The sequence below is a fragment of the Pleurodeles waltl genome, chromosome 6 (assembly GCF_031143425.1).
Source record: "Pleurodeles waltl isolate 20211129_DDA chromosome 6, aPleWal1.hap1.20221129, whole genome shotgun sequence".
Classification (NCBI taxonomy): Eukaryota; Metazoa; Chordata; class Amphibia; order Caudata; family Salamandridae; genus Pleurodeles; species Pleurodeles waltl.
The window spans coordinates 1,672,212,286-1,672,224,735 of NC_090445.1; the positions used below are offsets into that span (position 1 = coordinate 1,672,212,286).

Genomic DNA, 12,450 nt, shown 5'->3' on the forward strand with positions numbered 1-12,450 from the left:
TAATACATGTGAAGGGCACAATGATGTAATTGCTGGAGAGCATATGTCTGGTCCTTATTTTCCAGAGCTACGCCAACACCAGGTGGAGTGTGAGTTCTCTGACCCCAGGGAACTTACAATGGAGGCAGACTTCTGGGTGAGTACCAGAGAGTCTGAAGAGGCATTTGGGGGTGCTCCTGAAGGGAGTGGTCTAGGTGGTTCCCAACCGAGTGAGGTGGGAAAGGATTGTAGTGTCCCAGGTAGGTCCCAGGTCCTAGAGGGTTCCATGAGGGAACACCAGGAGGGAAGCCTAGCCTGTACCGTAGGGCCATCTTTTGAGGGAAGCCCCGCAGTGTCAGAAGAACTTGGGGAGGTGACTGTAGTCAGCATCCCAACAGTTCTGGTGTCTGGCAGTACCCCTCCTAGTGAGGGGGTGCAGATGTCCAGACATAGGGTTGAGAGGGGGTTGCAGACCCCAGTGGAGGACCTTGAGAGTCAGGGGACAGCTCTGAGAGCAGAGCCCCCCAAGAATGACCCAGGTGAAACCGTTTCTGGTTTGGGGGAAACCCAGACTCTGTCGGATGGGCAGAGGTCGGGAGACCTGCGCCAACCAGACTCTTGTGTGACCCTTGGGGACGGTATGTCCCTTGTGGGGGGTGAGAGTGCCCCCCAGGAAGTCCTGGCATGCCAGGCAAAGATTCAACCTCAGGGTGGTGACTTTAGGTTGGATACCCAGGTTCAGAGGTTAAACTCTGACCTGGTGGGAGGTAGATGTGCCTCCCAAGAAGTCCTGCTGTGCCAGGCAATTGTCCAACCTCAGGGTGTTGACTCTGGGTTGGATGACCAGGTTCAGAGGTTAAACTCTGACCTGGTGGGGGGTAGGTGTGCCCCCCAGAAAGTCCTGGCGTGCCAGGCAATTGCCCAACCTCAGGGTGGTGACCCTGGGTTGGGGAACCAGGCTCAGAGGTTAAACTCTAACCTGGTGGGAGGTAGGTGTGCCTCCCTGGAAGTCCTGGCCTGCCAGGCAATGGTTCAACTTCAGGGTGGTGACTCTGGATTGGCTAACCAGGTTCAGGGGATAAACTCTGACCTGTTGGGGGGTAGGTGTGCCCCCCAGAAAGTCCTGGTGTACCAGGCAGTGGTCCAACCTCAAAGTGCTGACTCTGGGTTGGATAACCGGGTTCAGAGGTTAAACTCTGACCTGGTGGGGGGGTAGGTGTGCCCCCCAGAAAGTCCTGGCGTGCCAGGCAATTGTTCAACCTCAGGGTGGTGACCCTAGGTTGGAGAACCAGGTTCAGAGGTTAACCTCTGACCTGGTGGGAGGTAGGCGTGCCTCCCAGAAAGTCCTGGTGTGCCAGGCAGTTGGCCAACCTCAGGGTGGTGACTCTGGGTTGGATACCCAGGTTCAGAGGTTAAACTCTGACCTGGTGGGAGGTAGGTGTGCCTCCCAAGAAGTCCTGCTGTGCCCGGCAATTGTCCAACCTCAGGGTGTTGACTCTGGGTTGGATGACCAGGTTCAGAGGTTAAACTCTGACCTGGTGGGGGGTAGGTGTGCCCCCCAGGAAGTCCTGGCGTGCCAGGCAGTTGCCCAACCTCAGGGTGGTGACCCTAGGTTGGAGAACCAGGTCCAGAGGTTAAACTCTGACCTGGTGGCGGGTTAGTGTGCCCTCCAGGAAGTCCTGGCGTGCCAGGCAATTGTTCAACCTCAGGGTGGTGACTCTGAGTTGAATGGCCAAGTTCAGAGGTTAAACTCTGACCTGGTGGAGGGTCAGTGTGCCCTCCAGGAAGTCCTGGCAAGCCAGGCAATTGTTCAACTTCAGGGTGGTGACTCTGAGTTGAATGGTCAGGTGCAGAGGTTAAACTCTGACCTGGTGGGGGGTAGGTGTGCCCCCCAGGAAGTCCTGGTTTGCCAGGCAGTGATCCAGTCTGAGGGTACAGACCCTGGGCTGGAAGAGCAGGTTCAGGGTGTCCCCCCGGACCTGGAGGGAGGGGCTACTGATAACAGTGCCCCTACCATGTTGTCTTCTGAGGAGGCCACTCCTAGTTGGAGGGTGCTGGACCCCAGAAGGGAGGGCAGGGGGAGGGAACCCTCACCCCGGGCCCTAGTCCAACCTGAAGGTACAGGCCCCAGGTTGGAGGGCCAGTTGCAGGTTAACAGCCCTGCACTGGTGGAGGAATGGTACAGGGCGACTTCTGTAAGCACCCTGACCATGTTGGACTCTGGGGGTACCGCTCCAGGAGGGAGGGTACAGAGCCCCAGAGGGGAGGACCAGGTTCAGGCTGTCATCCCTGACCTGGTGGAAGGGAGAGTGGTTAAAGGGTGCCCAGCACCTGGGGCTACCGCCCCCCACTCTCCACAGCCACAGTGGTTGGAGAGCTTTGAGAGGCCTGGGGTCTGGCTCTCATCCCTGGCAGCTGTCAGTAATCACTGTGGCTTGCTGTCCGGGTGGACAGAGTTATCCCTGGGGAGGGGACAAGTGTCACACCCCGGGGGTAGAGTGGGCAACACCACTGTGTTGGTCATGGTGGTACTATCCTGCTCCTGGGATACATCTGTGAGCAAAGTAAGGTTAGGTGCTGCACAGATGGGATCCGCAGGTAAGGAGAAAGGTTCCCCATGGGTTGGCTTAGTGGGCCCTGAGAGTATGGACAGAGTGATCCAATTGGAGTCAGGAAGGCGAAGAACTGGAGCATGCCCCTGCTGTTGCGACGCCTGCCGTGAGAACAAGCAGGAAAATCCACGCACAGACCCGGGACATCTGGTAATCCCCGCGATCCACAGAAAGAGACTGTCCACGCGCCGGAAAATGACGCCGACTTCCCCGCGTGGAAAATAACGACGTAAGTCCGTGTGTGCTGGGGAGAAATCGACGCACCCACCCTTTTTCCCCGCACCTCTTCTCTTGTGGCCCTCTGAGGAGATTTTTCCACTCCCAACCAGGTACTTGTGCTTGAAAGAGACTTTGTTTATATTCTAAAGACTTAAGACACTTTCTATCACTTTTCAGTGATATCTTTACAAATTCGTATTGCAACTTTGATCATTTTGACCTGAAGATACCCAGATAAATATTATATATTTTTCTAAATACTGTGTGGTGTATTTTTGTGGTGTTATGCTATGGTGTTGTATGATTTATTGCACAAATGCTTTACACATTGCCTTCTAAGTTAAGCCTGACTGCTCGTGCCAAGCTACCGGAGGGTGAGCACAGGCTGATTTTGGATTGTGTGTGACTTACCCTGACTAGAGTGAGGGTTCTTGCTTGGACAGAGGGCAACCTGACTGCCAACCAAAAAACCCATTTCTAACAGATACCAACTGACCATGTGAATGGTCTCCGCTCAGGTTCGTTGCATGTTAATTCATCTCATGTTGATATCTTGAAACCTGCCATGGCTCTGCTGCCACTAGCCTTTGTTGGACACTCACTTTGCAGTCGACTAAGGTTTTCTCTTAGATGCTCTTGACATTTCTGGAGGTGCACAGTAGCATCTCCTAATGGACTAACCCTTGTGTGACCAGTGGACCTGTCTTTGCATGAAATAGTCATACCTTCAAACCAGGAAGATAAGGATGGTAGTATTTTATTATGTTTTCATTTTATTTGACATCAAACCACATGAGCAGTGAGGCACTTTACAATGACTATCTTAACAATAGTAACATTTAATATGAAGTATCATCTGAGAAACATACAAATAGTGGGAAAACGGGGCCAAGGATGGCTGATAGTCTGAGCCCTGATATCAGAGAAGGGTGTCTTTAATTCTCTTCTTGAATGCCAGGAGGCGTGGGATCAATCTGGGATCCTTTGGTAGCACATCTCCCCATCTAGGAGCTAAACAAGAGAAGACTTGGTTTAAGGTTTTAGTTTTCATAGAGAAAGGCATTGCAGGTGTTAAGTGTTTTGTGCTTTTATGAATCCCAAGCATCCTGAGGATGAAGGTTCCCTTTTGGATATAAGAGGAGTCCGGCATAAATGGTCTTGCAGGTTATACATTCTATTTAACTAGTTTTCAGAGGAAGCCACTATGGGCCTGATTACAACTTTGGAGGAGGTGTTAATCCATCCCAAAAGTGACGGTAAAGTGACGGATATACCACCAGCCGTATTACGAGTCCATTATATCCTATGGAACTCGTAAAACGGCTGGTGGTATATCTGTCACATTTGGGACGGATTAACACCTCCTCCAAAGTTGTAATCAGTCCCTATGTCTCTTACGAAAAGGGTGATATGAAATACAATATGATGTAATGTGATATGATATGATATATGATTTCTGAACTGTGGTGACTAAATGTGCGGATGAACCAGAGTGGAGCAGTCAAGGATTTGGCAAGACCTGTGAGACTAGTCTTTGAAGGAGTATCAAAAGGCTTTCATTTTCCCAGTAGATGAAATTGAAAGGAGGTCTTTTTTGTTAGTTTGAAGATGTGGTCAGTCATTTTCAGGTTTTGATGAATTATAAAATAAAAAGATTTGGCATAGACACCCAAGCCGAAAATATTCCTAGAGCAGATAAAGACAGGCCATTCTTGGACTATGAGGGACAGAACCATTGGAGCAGAGAAGTGAAAATTCAGATTAGTTTTGTTCAAATTTAAGAAAAAATATTCACTTGGTTGGTTACTTTATCAAGAATTGATTTTGGTTTGTATAAACTGGGTAGAATGAAGGCTCCCTAAAGGATGAGAATAATTAGTGCCCTTATATAGCACAGGTTGTCATTCTGCTGTTCTCTGGGTGTGTCAACAGGTATTAAGCATTATCCAATCTGTCAACATTCATTTCACTGACCTCAAAAGGATGGCTGGAGGAGTGAGCTGATGGGAGCTGACCTTGGACCTTCAGATTACACAGATCTCTGCGATGGACTCAGTAGGAGCTGGCACAGTTTAACATGGCATTTGTCTACAGCTGGCACCTCATCTCCGGTGAGCACACCGCAGGACATGGGGCATTAGTATGGCCAAGCAGGAGACAAATTGGTTTTAAAAATACGTGAAGGTTGGATAAAAACATAATAGCGATGATAAACAGCGCTAAATGGGAAAAAAGGACAAAGGGAAAAGGAGAGTTATTCAATTCTGGGTTCAGCACCAGCCCCTTGACTTCGCGGCTCTCTACATCCTTCTGCCAGGGGCGGCTCCTCCGCTAAGGCAGAGGAGCGTCGCCCTCTTGATTTTCAAAAAAGGAAAAATAAAATGATAATAACGTACGCTACATTATTATCATTTTATTTTTCCTTGTAGTGAGGGGTGGAGCTGGGCTGGAGGGAGAAGGGCCAGAGGAGGGTTATGCACTACAATTTGCACATGTCTGTTTGGCCTGCCGTGTTGGGGCGGCAATACAAAAATGCAAGCTTTGCATGTTCTCTATCTGGCTGTATTGAACCGCCGAGTGGAGAACATGCCCGCCCAGGCTCCCACTCCCAATCTGAGTGGCGAAACAGGCCACTCAGACCAATCACAGTGCAGCAGTCATGCTGGTGACACAGTGTTGTGATTGTCTGGGAGCCTGTATGCACCCGAGAAGAGGGCGGAGGGGATACAAGCGCATCTCCCCTTTACAGTAAGTGTTTTATTTTTATGTATTTTTTTTTCAAGCTACTCCCCTCCCCCAATTCGCGCCACCTCGGTTCAGTGGCAGCCAGCACTGCCTTCTGCCCACCCCCCCCACCCAATCACGAGAAGGGTTCTGGGTGAAGAACAGCCATTAAAAACAAGCCTTGACTAAGCAAATAGGGCTGTCATTGGCTGCCAGATTTGTGGCTTTATTAAAGCTTTCCTTGTTTTGTCATACTATTTGTAATCTTTATTTTGGTGGAGTTGTCTGGTCCTTAACAATATACAAAATGGCTAGAGGTTTCGGCAATTACTTTGTGTGCGGATGCTTTAGTTGTGAAAGAGAAAAATTTGCTACTTAGAGTGAAATTTGCCAATGGCAGAAGTGGGCCTACTCATTGCCCCAGGTTGTATTGGGAGGAAGAAAGTTGTGACTGACACAATAACAACAGATCAATGGATAATGTGGGCTGGATGAAAGCACATGTTATAAGTCATATTATACACAAGGTTTTAGTAAAATCATTATTATTCTTAGACACCGTCCGGATGAAGGGTGGAATACAAATGCCATCTACCTACAACTGCATTTTGAAGGATACAGCCTAAATTGCATCTTACCACTGTTTAAAAGTTTACTTTTATGAGTGAGAGTTAACATTTATACCAATAAATGAAGATTTTCAAGTCATGCACCGGAAGCTGTTGAACTAACTTGTAATTAAAATGTGTTTTTACCGAATGGGAGATGTGTGAGTAAATAACACATAATTAGGAACTCGGCAGACAAACACTGTGGAACTCATATATAATTACAAAATCTAAATGAACACCGAAAGAAAGGGAACCGTGTTAGATGTAATATTAGGTTTCTCTGAAGAAGGCGCCAGTGTGCTAATGACTCCTTTGTTCACCAGAAGATTGTCCAAGGTGAACTTCCTGCACAAGAGGGAACATTGTACTGAGGCATTTGAACATGGCCTCCAGAACTTCCTGTATTTGGCATTGCATTATGCTTTATGCGTTCCTGGTATTTTATAATCTGCCTTCAAACCATGAGTGCCCTTCCGCGGGGCATGATGGGAAGTGCCACACTCCCAGTGTCTGCAGCTGACGGAGACTCTGGTGCCACCACGTGAGTTAGCAGCCATTCAATCAGGGCCACTGGAACGCTGAGGTGCTGGAGGTCCAAATTGTGTGGCAGAGTTGGAGAAGTTGTGTGGAAATGTTGAAATTCAAAGTATGAAGCATTATGCAGCCAATTCTGTACAATCATCTAGCTATTTCGATATTTCAATGCACATGGGTAAACAAAATACCCCACCACTACTTAAAAGACAAAGGTTTCTTGTGTAAAAAAAAAAAACTATAAAAATATAGCAGGCCCCAGTTAGAATGTTTTTCACCAATAAATAACCCTTTTCAGAAACAGCCCTGTAATTATGCTGTCTGTGCTGCCCCCTAGAGTAAGTTAGATTGTTAAACATACTATGCTGCTTAGGTGCTCAAGCCTCTTGAATCACGAGCTGCACCACTTGCATTCTGTGTTCCTCCTGTGTCAGAAAACTGGGCTTCCCTTCAGTTCTCTGTCCCCCCGAAGTGGGTTTCATGACCCATCTCTTGCCTTTAGGAAACTTCCCTACTGTACAGTAACAAAAAACACAAGCAATAGCAAAGCCATTAAGTCCTGCCCGTGCTACTGGGCACTGCCCTGTTGACTTTGCTATTTTTTAAGTTTCCTCCTGATGGCCACCGAGCATGCACACTGGCCACCTTGTACAGATATTCTTATGTTTTTGTGAAAACTCATTGCAAGATGGCATGGTTTGGCTTTGTCGGATCTTGTGATGTGTCAACAAGCACTGGCAAAGACAGCCCTTTTTTTGTGGCATATGCTTGCTATAAACAAATTAACTGTTGCTCCAATCTGCCAATGCCAGACCTACTGGTTTCCATTGTTTTTTGTGCTTGTCACAAAGATCAAATTATCGTCGTTGGTCACTTTGTTGCATTTTAGGACACTTGGAAATCCTTGAAAACTTTTCATGTGGGTTCTGGATGGAAGCCGTCCATATATTGCCTCACCTATGCCACACACACGCTTGGACAGCGCTCCTTTGGGATTCCTGCATATCATACGGATGTGCATATTACCTTTTCCAGGTCTATATTTGGTACCCGAAAGAGCTGTGGGCTTAATACTTTCATCACAGAAGGCACTGGTCCTCTTCCTTATTTTTCTGTGATTTCGTATACATTATTACAACTGAGGCTTCTTAGGAAACTTGTGTAAGTAGATTACGTTCTTGTTGAGTGGACCTGGGAGAAGAGGGCACCATCAGACTTTCCGACACCCTTGTCTTGAATCATGCAAGTGGAGAAACTCCCATTAACCAAGAAACTCTGACCTTATTCGTTAGCTTCGATTTCTGCAAAAACATTGATTAAATATCGTCGTTCGAGAAAATGCGAGCTGCAACCAAAAACCCTTTTGCAGCGAACCTCGAACTGATCTTTTTCTCTTGTTCAGACTTTTTTTTTGTTTTGTTTACGTAAAATGACCTTAATATGAGTCATTGTAGATTATACTAATTTCTGATTACATAACGGGACCCTGTTTGGACGCGATAACAGAGCCCGCATTGTAATGTTATCGGCCACAATGAAATCCGTTCTGCTCAGCGCTTCTGAAACTGTTCGAGCCTCATGTCGGATGTGCGTGTACAAATCTGCAAGGACATTAATGGGACATGTACAACACACACCAGTAATCTGTCAGGAGTGTCTAAAAGTACAGCCCTGGGAGCCAGAAGCTGTTTTTGTGAACACCTGTTGATTAAGTGTGTGTGTGTGGGGGGGGGGGGGGGCGTAACTTCGAGCGGGGCGGGGTGTTTGGGGTGGTACACCCCCCAATACATGTATTTTCTGGTAAATAGTTGGGCACAAGCGCTTTTAGTGGGGTGCCTTGTGGTGTTTGTCAGTTTTCACCAGAAAATTGTACGTACACATAGAAAAACGCACACACACATCTGTGTTTTGAAAGTCTTCAAAAATTAAGTTATTTTTAAAATATTGTTTTCCGTCACTTAGTACCCCTACAAATCCACATTCCCCTCCCTTTCTACTGCCCCTCTCCTGCACTCTGCTAGATTTATAATGCATTTTAATATTGAACATCATATGCCAGCATGATATGACACGTCCAATCTCACTGACCAAGCTACGCCCGGACTAAGGTTGCCCGTCTTTGCACAGTTTAATCTTTGAACCAACAAAACTCCAGGATGCATCAGTCTCTAGGGTGTGGTTCCAGAATACCGAGTGATAAATATCATTTTAACACAACTTTGAGGCCTACTATCGAGAGGTAAGCACATATAGGTGACAATGTAAACATCTTTAAGGTATGTGTATGTGGAGTTAAGAATAGTACATCTTTACCTACCTGTCTGCGCTTTTTTTGTCTTCGATATTTAGACCTCGATGTTGTGGTAAAACAATATTTACCACTTGATAGTCTAGACAACTACTGGTACTTAGTATCCACCTTGGTTATGTATTCCCTGTCTCGTACAGTCCGAATACCTGTTGGTTAGTGCTTCTGAGCCCATTCCTGGTGAATGAATCTGGGAGGGCATCAGTGGTGCATCGACAGCATCAGACCTGTATAGGATGGAGATTGAAGGAAAGTGGTCAGTACCTATTGGCTGACCTACAATGCCTGCTGTAGCATAATCTCTTTATCCACAGATATTCAATTACTGACTTTTGAATCAGAAACTGAGTGACTTCATACTCTAGGAGCATTCATCAAGGCTGCTCATCACTGCATTCATTTGATTTATTGAGGTTGGATTCATTTCCAAACCTTTGGCTTCATTTACTTTTACTCACAAGCAGCATTAATACTGGAAGTGGCCAGTGGGCTAACACACAATCTAATTAAGTTGTTGACAGTGGATCAACGAAGCATTAACAAAAAAGTCATTAATTACCTTTAAGGTTCCGAGAGGGGAGAGTAGATTATATTCAATACCTAAAAAGTGTTGTCTATGAAAAGTATAAATGAGAATAAAATTTAGAGGATAAAATTAAATAAACCAGTTCTAAAACCAAACCTGCTCCTCACCCTTCGGCCAAAGCCTAATGTTAACATTCAGACTACAGAAGTTATTTAGAATTTGGCAGACTAGGTACTCTCTCAAACCTGCGGTGGAGTACCTACCTGCCAAACTGACAACATGCTTGCTCTGAATAAAATCAGACGAGGATCAGGTTTCTGCTGGCGGAGTCATGTGTCTGCTGGCGGAGTCATGCTTCTGCTCGTGGAGCCATGAGTCATGCTTCTACTGGTGGAGTCATGTGTCTGCTAGCGGAGTCATGCTTCTGCTCACAGTCATGTTTCTACTGGTGGAGTCATGTTTCTGCTGTTGGAGTCACATTTCTGCTGGCAGAGTCATGCTTCTGCTCGTGGAGTCATGAGAGTCATGTTTCTACTGGTGGAGTCATGCTTCTGCTCACAGAGTCATGTTTCTACCGGTGGAGTCATGTTTCTACCGGTGGAGTCGTGTTTCTGCTGGTGGCGTCATGTTTCTGCTTGTGGCGTCATGTTTCTGCTTGTGGCGTCATGTTTCTGCTTGTGGCGTCATGTTTCTGCTGGCAGAGTTATGCTTCTGCTGGCAGAGTTATGCTTCTGCTGGCGGAGTTGTGTTTCTGCTGGCGGAGTCCTGTTTCTGCTGGCGGAGTCCTGTTTCTGCTGGCGGAGTCCTGTTTCTGCTGGCGGAGTCCTGTTTCTGCTGGCTGAGTCCTGTTTCTGCTGTCGGAGTCACGTTTCTGCTGTCGGAGTCATGCTTCTGCTCGCGGCGTCATGCTTCTGCTCGCGGAGTCATGTTTCTGCTGGCGGACTTATGTTTCTGCTGGCGGACTTATGTTTCTGCTAGCAGAGTCATGTTTCTGCTAGGAGAGTCATGTTTCTGCTAGGAGAGTCGCGTTTCTGCTCGCGGCGTCATGCTTCTGCTCGCGGCGTCATGCTTCTGCTCGTAGCGTCCTGTTTCTGCTGGCGGAGTCATGTTTCTGCTGGCGGAGTCATGTTTCTGCTAGCAGAGTCATGTTTCTGCTAGCAGAGTCATGCTTCTGCTTGTGGCGTCATGCTTCTACTCATGGCGTCATGCTTCTGCTCGCGGCATCATGCTTCTGCTGGCCGAGTCACGTTTCTGCTGGCCGAGTCACGTTTCTGCTGGCCGAGTCACGTTTCTGCTGGCCAAGTCACGTTTCTGCTGGTGGAGTCATGTTTCTGCTGGCCGAGTCATGGTTCTGCTCACCAAGTCGTGCTTCTGCTCAAAGAGTCATGTTTCTGCTGGCGTAGTCATGTTTCTGCTGGCGTAGTCATGTTTCTGCTGGCGTAGTCATGTTTCTGCTTGCTGAGTCATGCCTCTGCTCACAATTCATGCTTCTGCTCAATGAGTCAGGTTTCTGCTTGTAGAGTCAGGTTTCTGTTGGGGGAATCATGTTTCTGCTGGCGGAGTCATGCTTCTGCTCACAGAGTCATGTTCCTACTGGTAGAGTCATGGTTCTTCTGTCGAAGTCATGCTTCTGCTCGTGGATTCATGCTTCTGCAGGTGGATTTATGTTTCTGCTGGTGGCGTCATGTTTCTGCTGTCTGCATCATGTTTCTACTGGGTGGAGTCATGCTTCTGCTAGTGGAGTTATGTTTCTGCTGGCAGTGTCATGTTTCTGCTGGTGGAACTCTTGTCTACAGTAACCTTAGACTAATGGCCCCACCAATATTATGCCACCGGACTAAGAACTTCAGACCATCTGCCCTATTTAGGGTGAACATAATGTGCTGATAATCAGCATAATTTAATGTGATTAGAGGTCATATGATGCTGTGATAACAGACTCTACATGTCTATGTAATTTCATTTCTGCACGTTTGTGTACCTTTGGTGCCCTGTCCAGTCTGTTTGTCCTTTGAATGCAAGACAACCTTGTGATCCATTGGCAAGAGGCCTGTAAGCTGGAGAGCACCTGCCAATAGCACATCTTCTGTGCCAGCACTTACACCATGTTGAGGACTCGCGCATGGTGGAGTCTTTGCAGCTTTTCCATTTCCATACCCTGCTCCTCCGAGTAATAGCCGCCCTTGAATATTGATCTGTTGTCAGAGCCAGGAAGTTAAACAGTAAGACAACCATTGGTTAATCAATGAGTTTCTTTTTTAGATAACATTTTGAATCAAGCAATAGATGTGTCCCGGGGGATTAATAGCTCTAGGACATTGCTTAGAATTCTTTCACTTTGAGAAATCCAAACTGGTTACCTTTAAATGGAATGCCAGGACCCAATGTTGGCCTCCCCATGAAATATGACTTTGCATAAATACTTGTAAATCACAACTGTTCGTATATTTTCGCAATGATGCACCAAAATGCCACCCTGCCATGTCCATTTTGAACCATAGATACGTCAGATGCACACAAGATTGCAGACCATGAACCAAGGGGTCTTTGTAGGGTGCCTATGGTGGTCTACTGACTTTCCATTTACAGTTTTAGAGATGAGGCACAAGACCCCGAATCTCGTCAGAACCCTTTACAGCAATCGGTCTTAACATTTTGACTTGTGTGGACCCCCACTTAAGCATTACTGGAACACGGGGACACCGGCCTAAGCATTTTGGGGGATTTTTGGGGGATTTGAACCACAAAACAATACACAAAAAAATCAGAAACAATCATTCATCGACCAAATACACAAATGATGAAATGCTTTACTGCTTTCATAAACAAATATTAAAAAAACACAATTTTAATGGCATGATTGAAGCTTTACTAAATTCAATTGAGGCCACTCGTCATCTGTATTATGGGCCTGATTTAGATTGCCGCGGAGGAATT

The 12,450-nt window shown here is 46.8% G+C and overlaps 1 protein-coding gene and 1 long non-coding RNA gene across 6 annotated transcripts in view; one reads left to right on the top strand and one right to left on the bottom strand.

The window, feature by feature from the left end:
• DAB2IP (DAB2 interacting protein) overlaps positions 1-12,450 on the top strand; it is a 1,276,993-nt gene that overhangs the window by 166,827 nt on the left and 1,097,716 nt on the right. The window lies entirely within an intron of this gene.
• LOC138301327 (uncharacterized) overlaps positions 3,457-12,450 on the bottom strand; it is a 321,141-nt gene continuing 312,147 nt past the window's right edge. The window contains exons 5-6 of the long non-coding RNA XR_011205085.1: positions 9,137-9,214; positions 3,457-3,821 (exon numbers count right to left, since the gene is read on the bottom strand). This is a non-coding gene — a long non-coding RNA (uncharacterized lncRNA). The remainder of the gene's footprint in view (positions 3,822-9,136; positions 9,215-12,450) is intronic.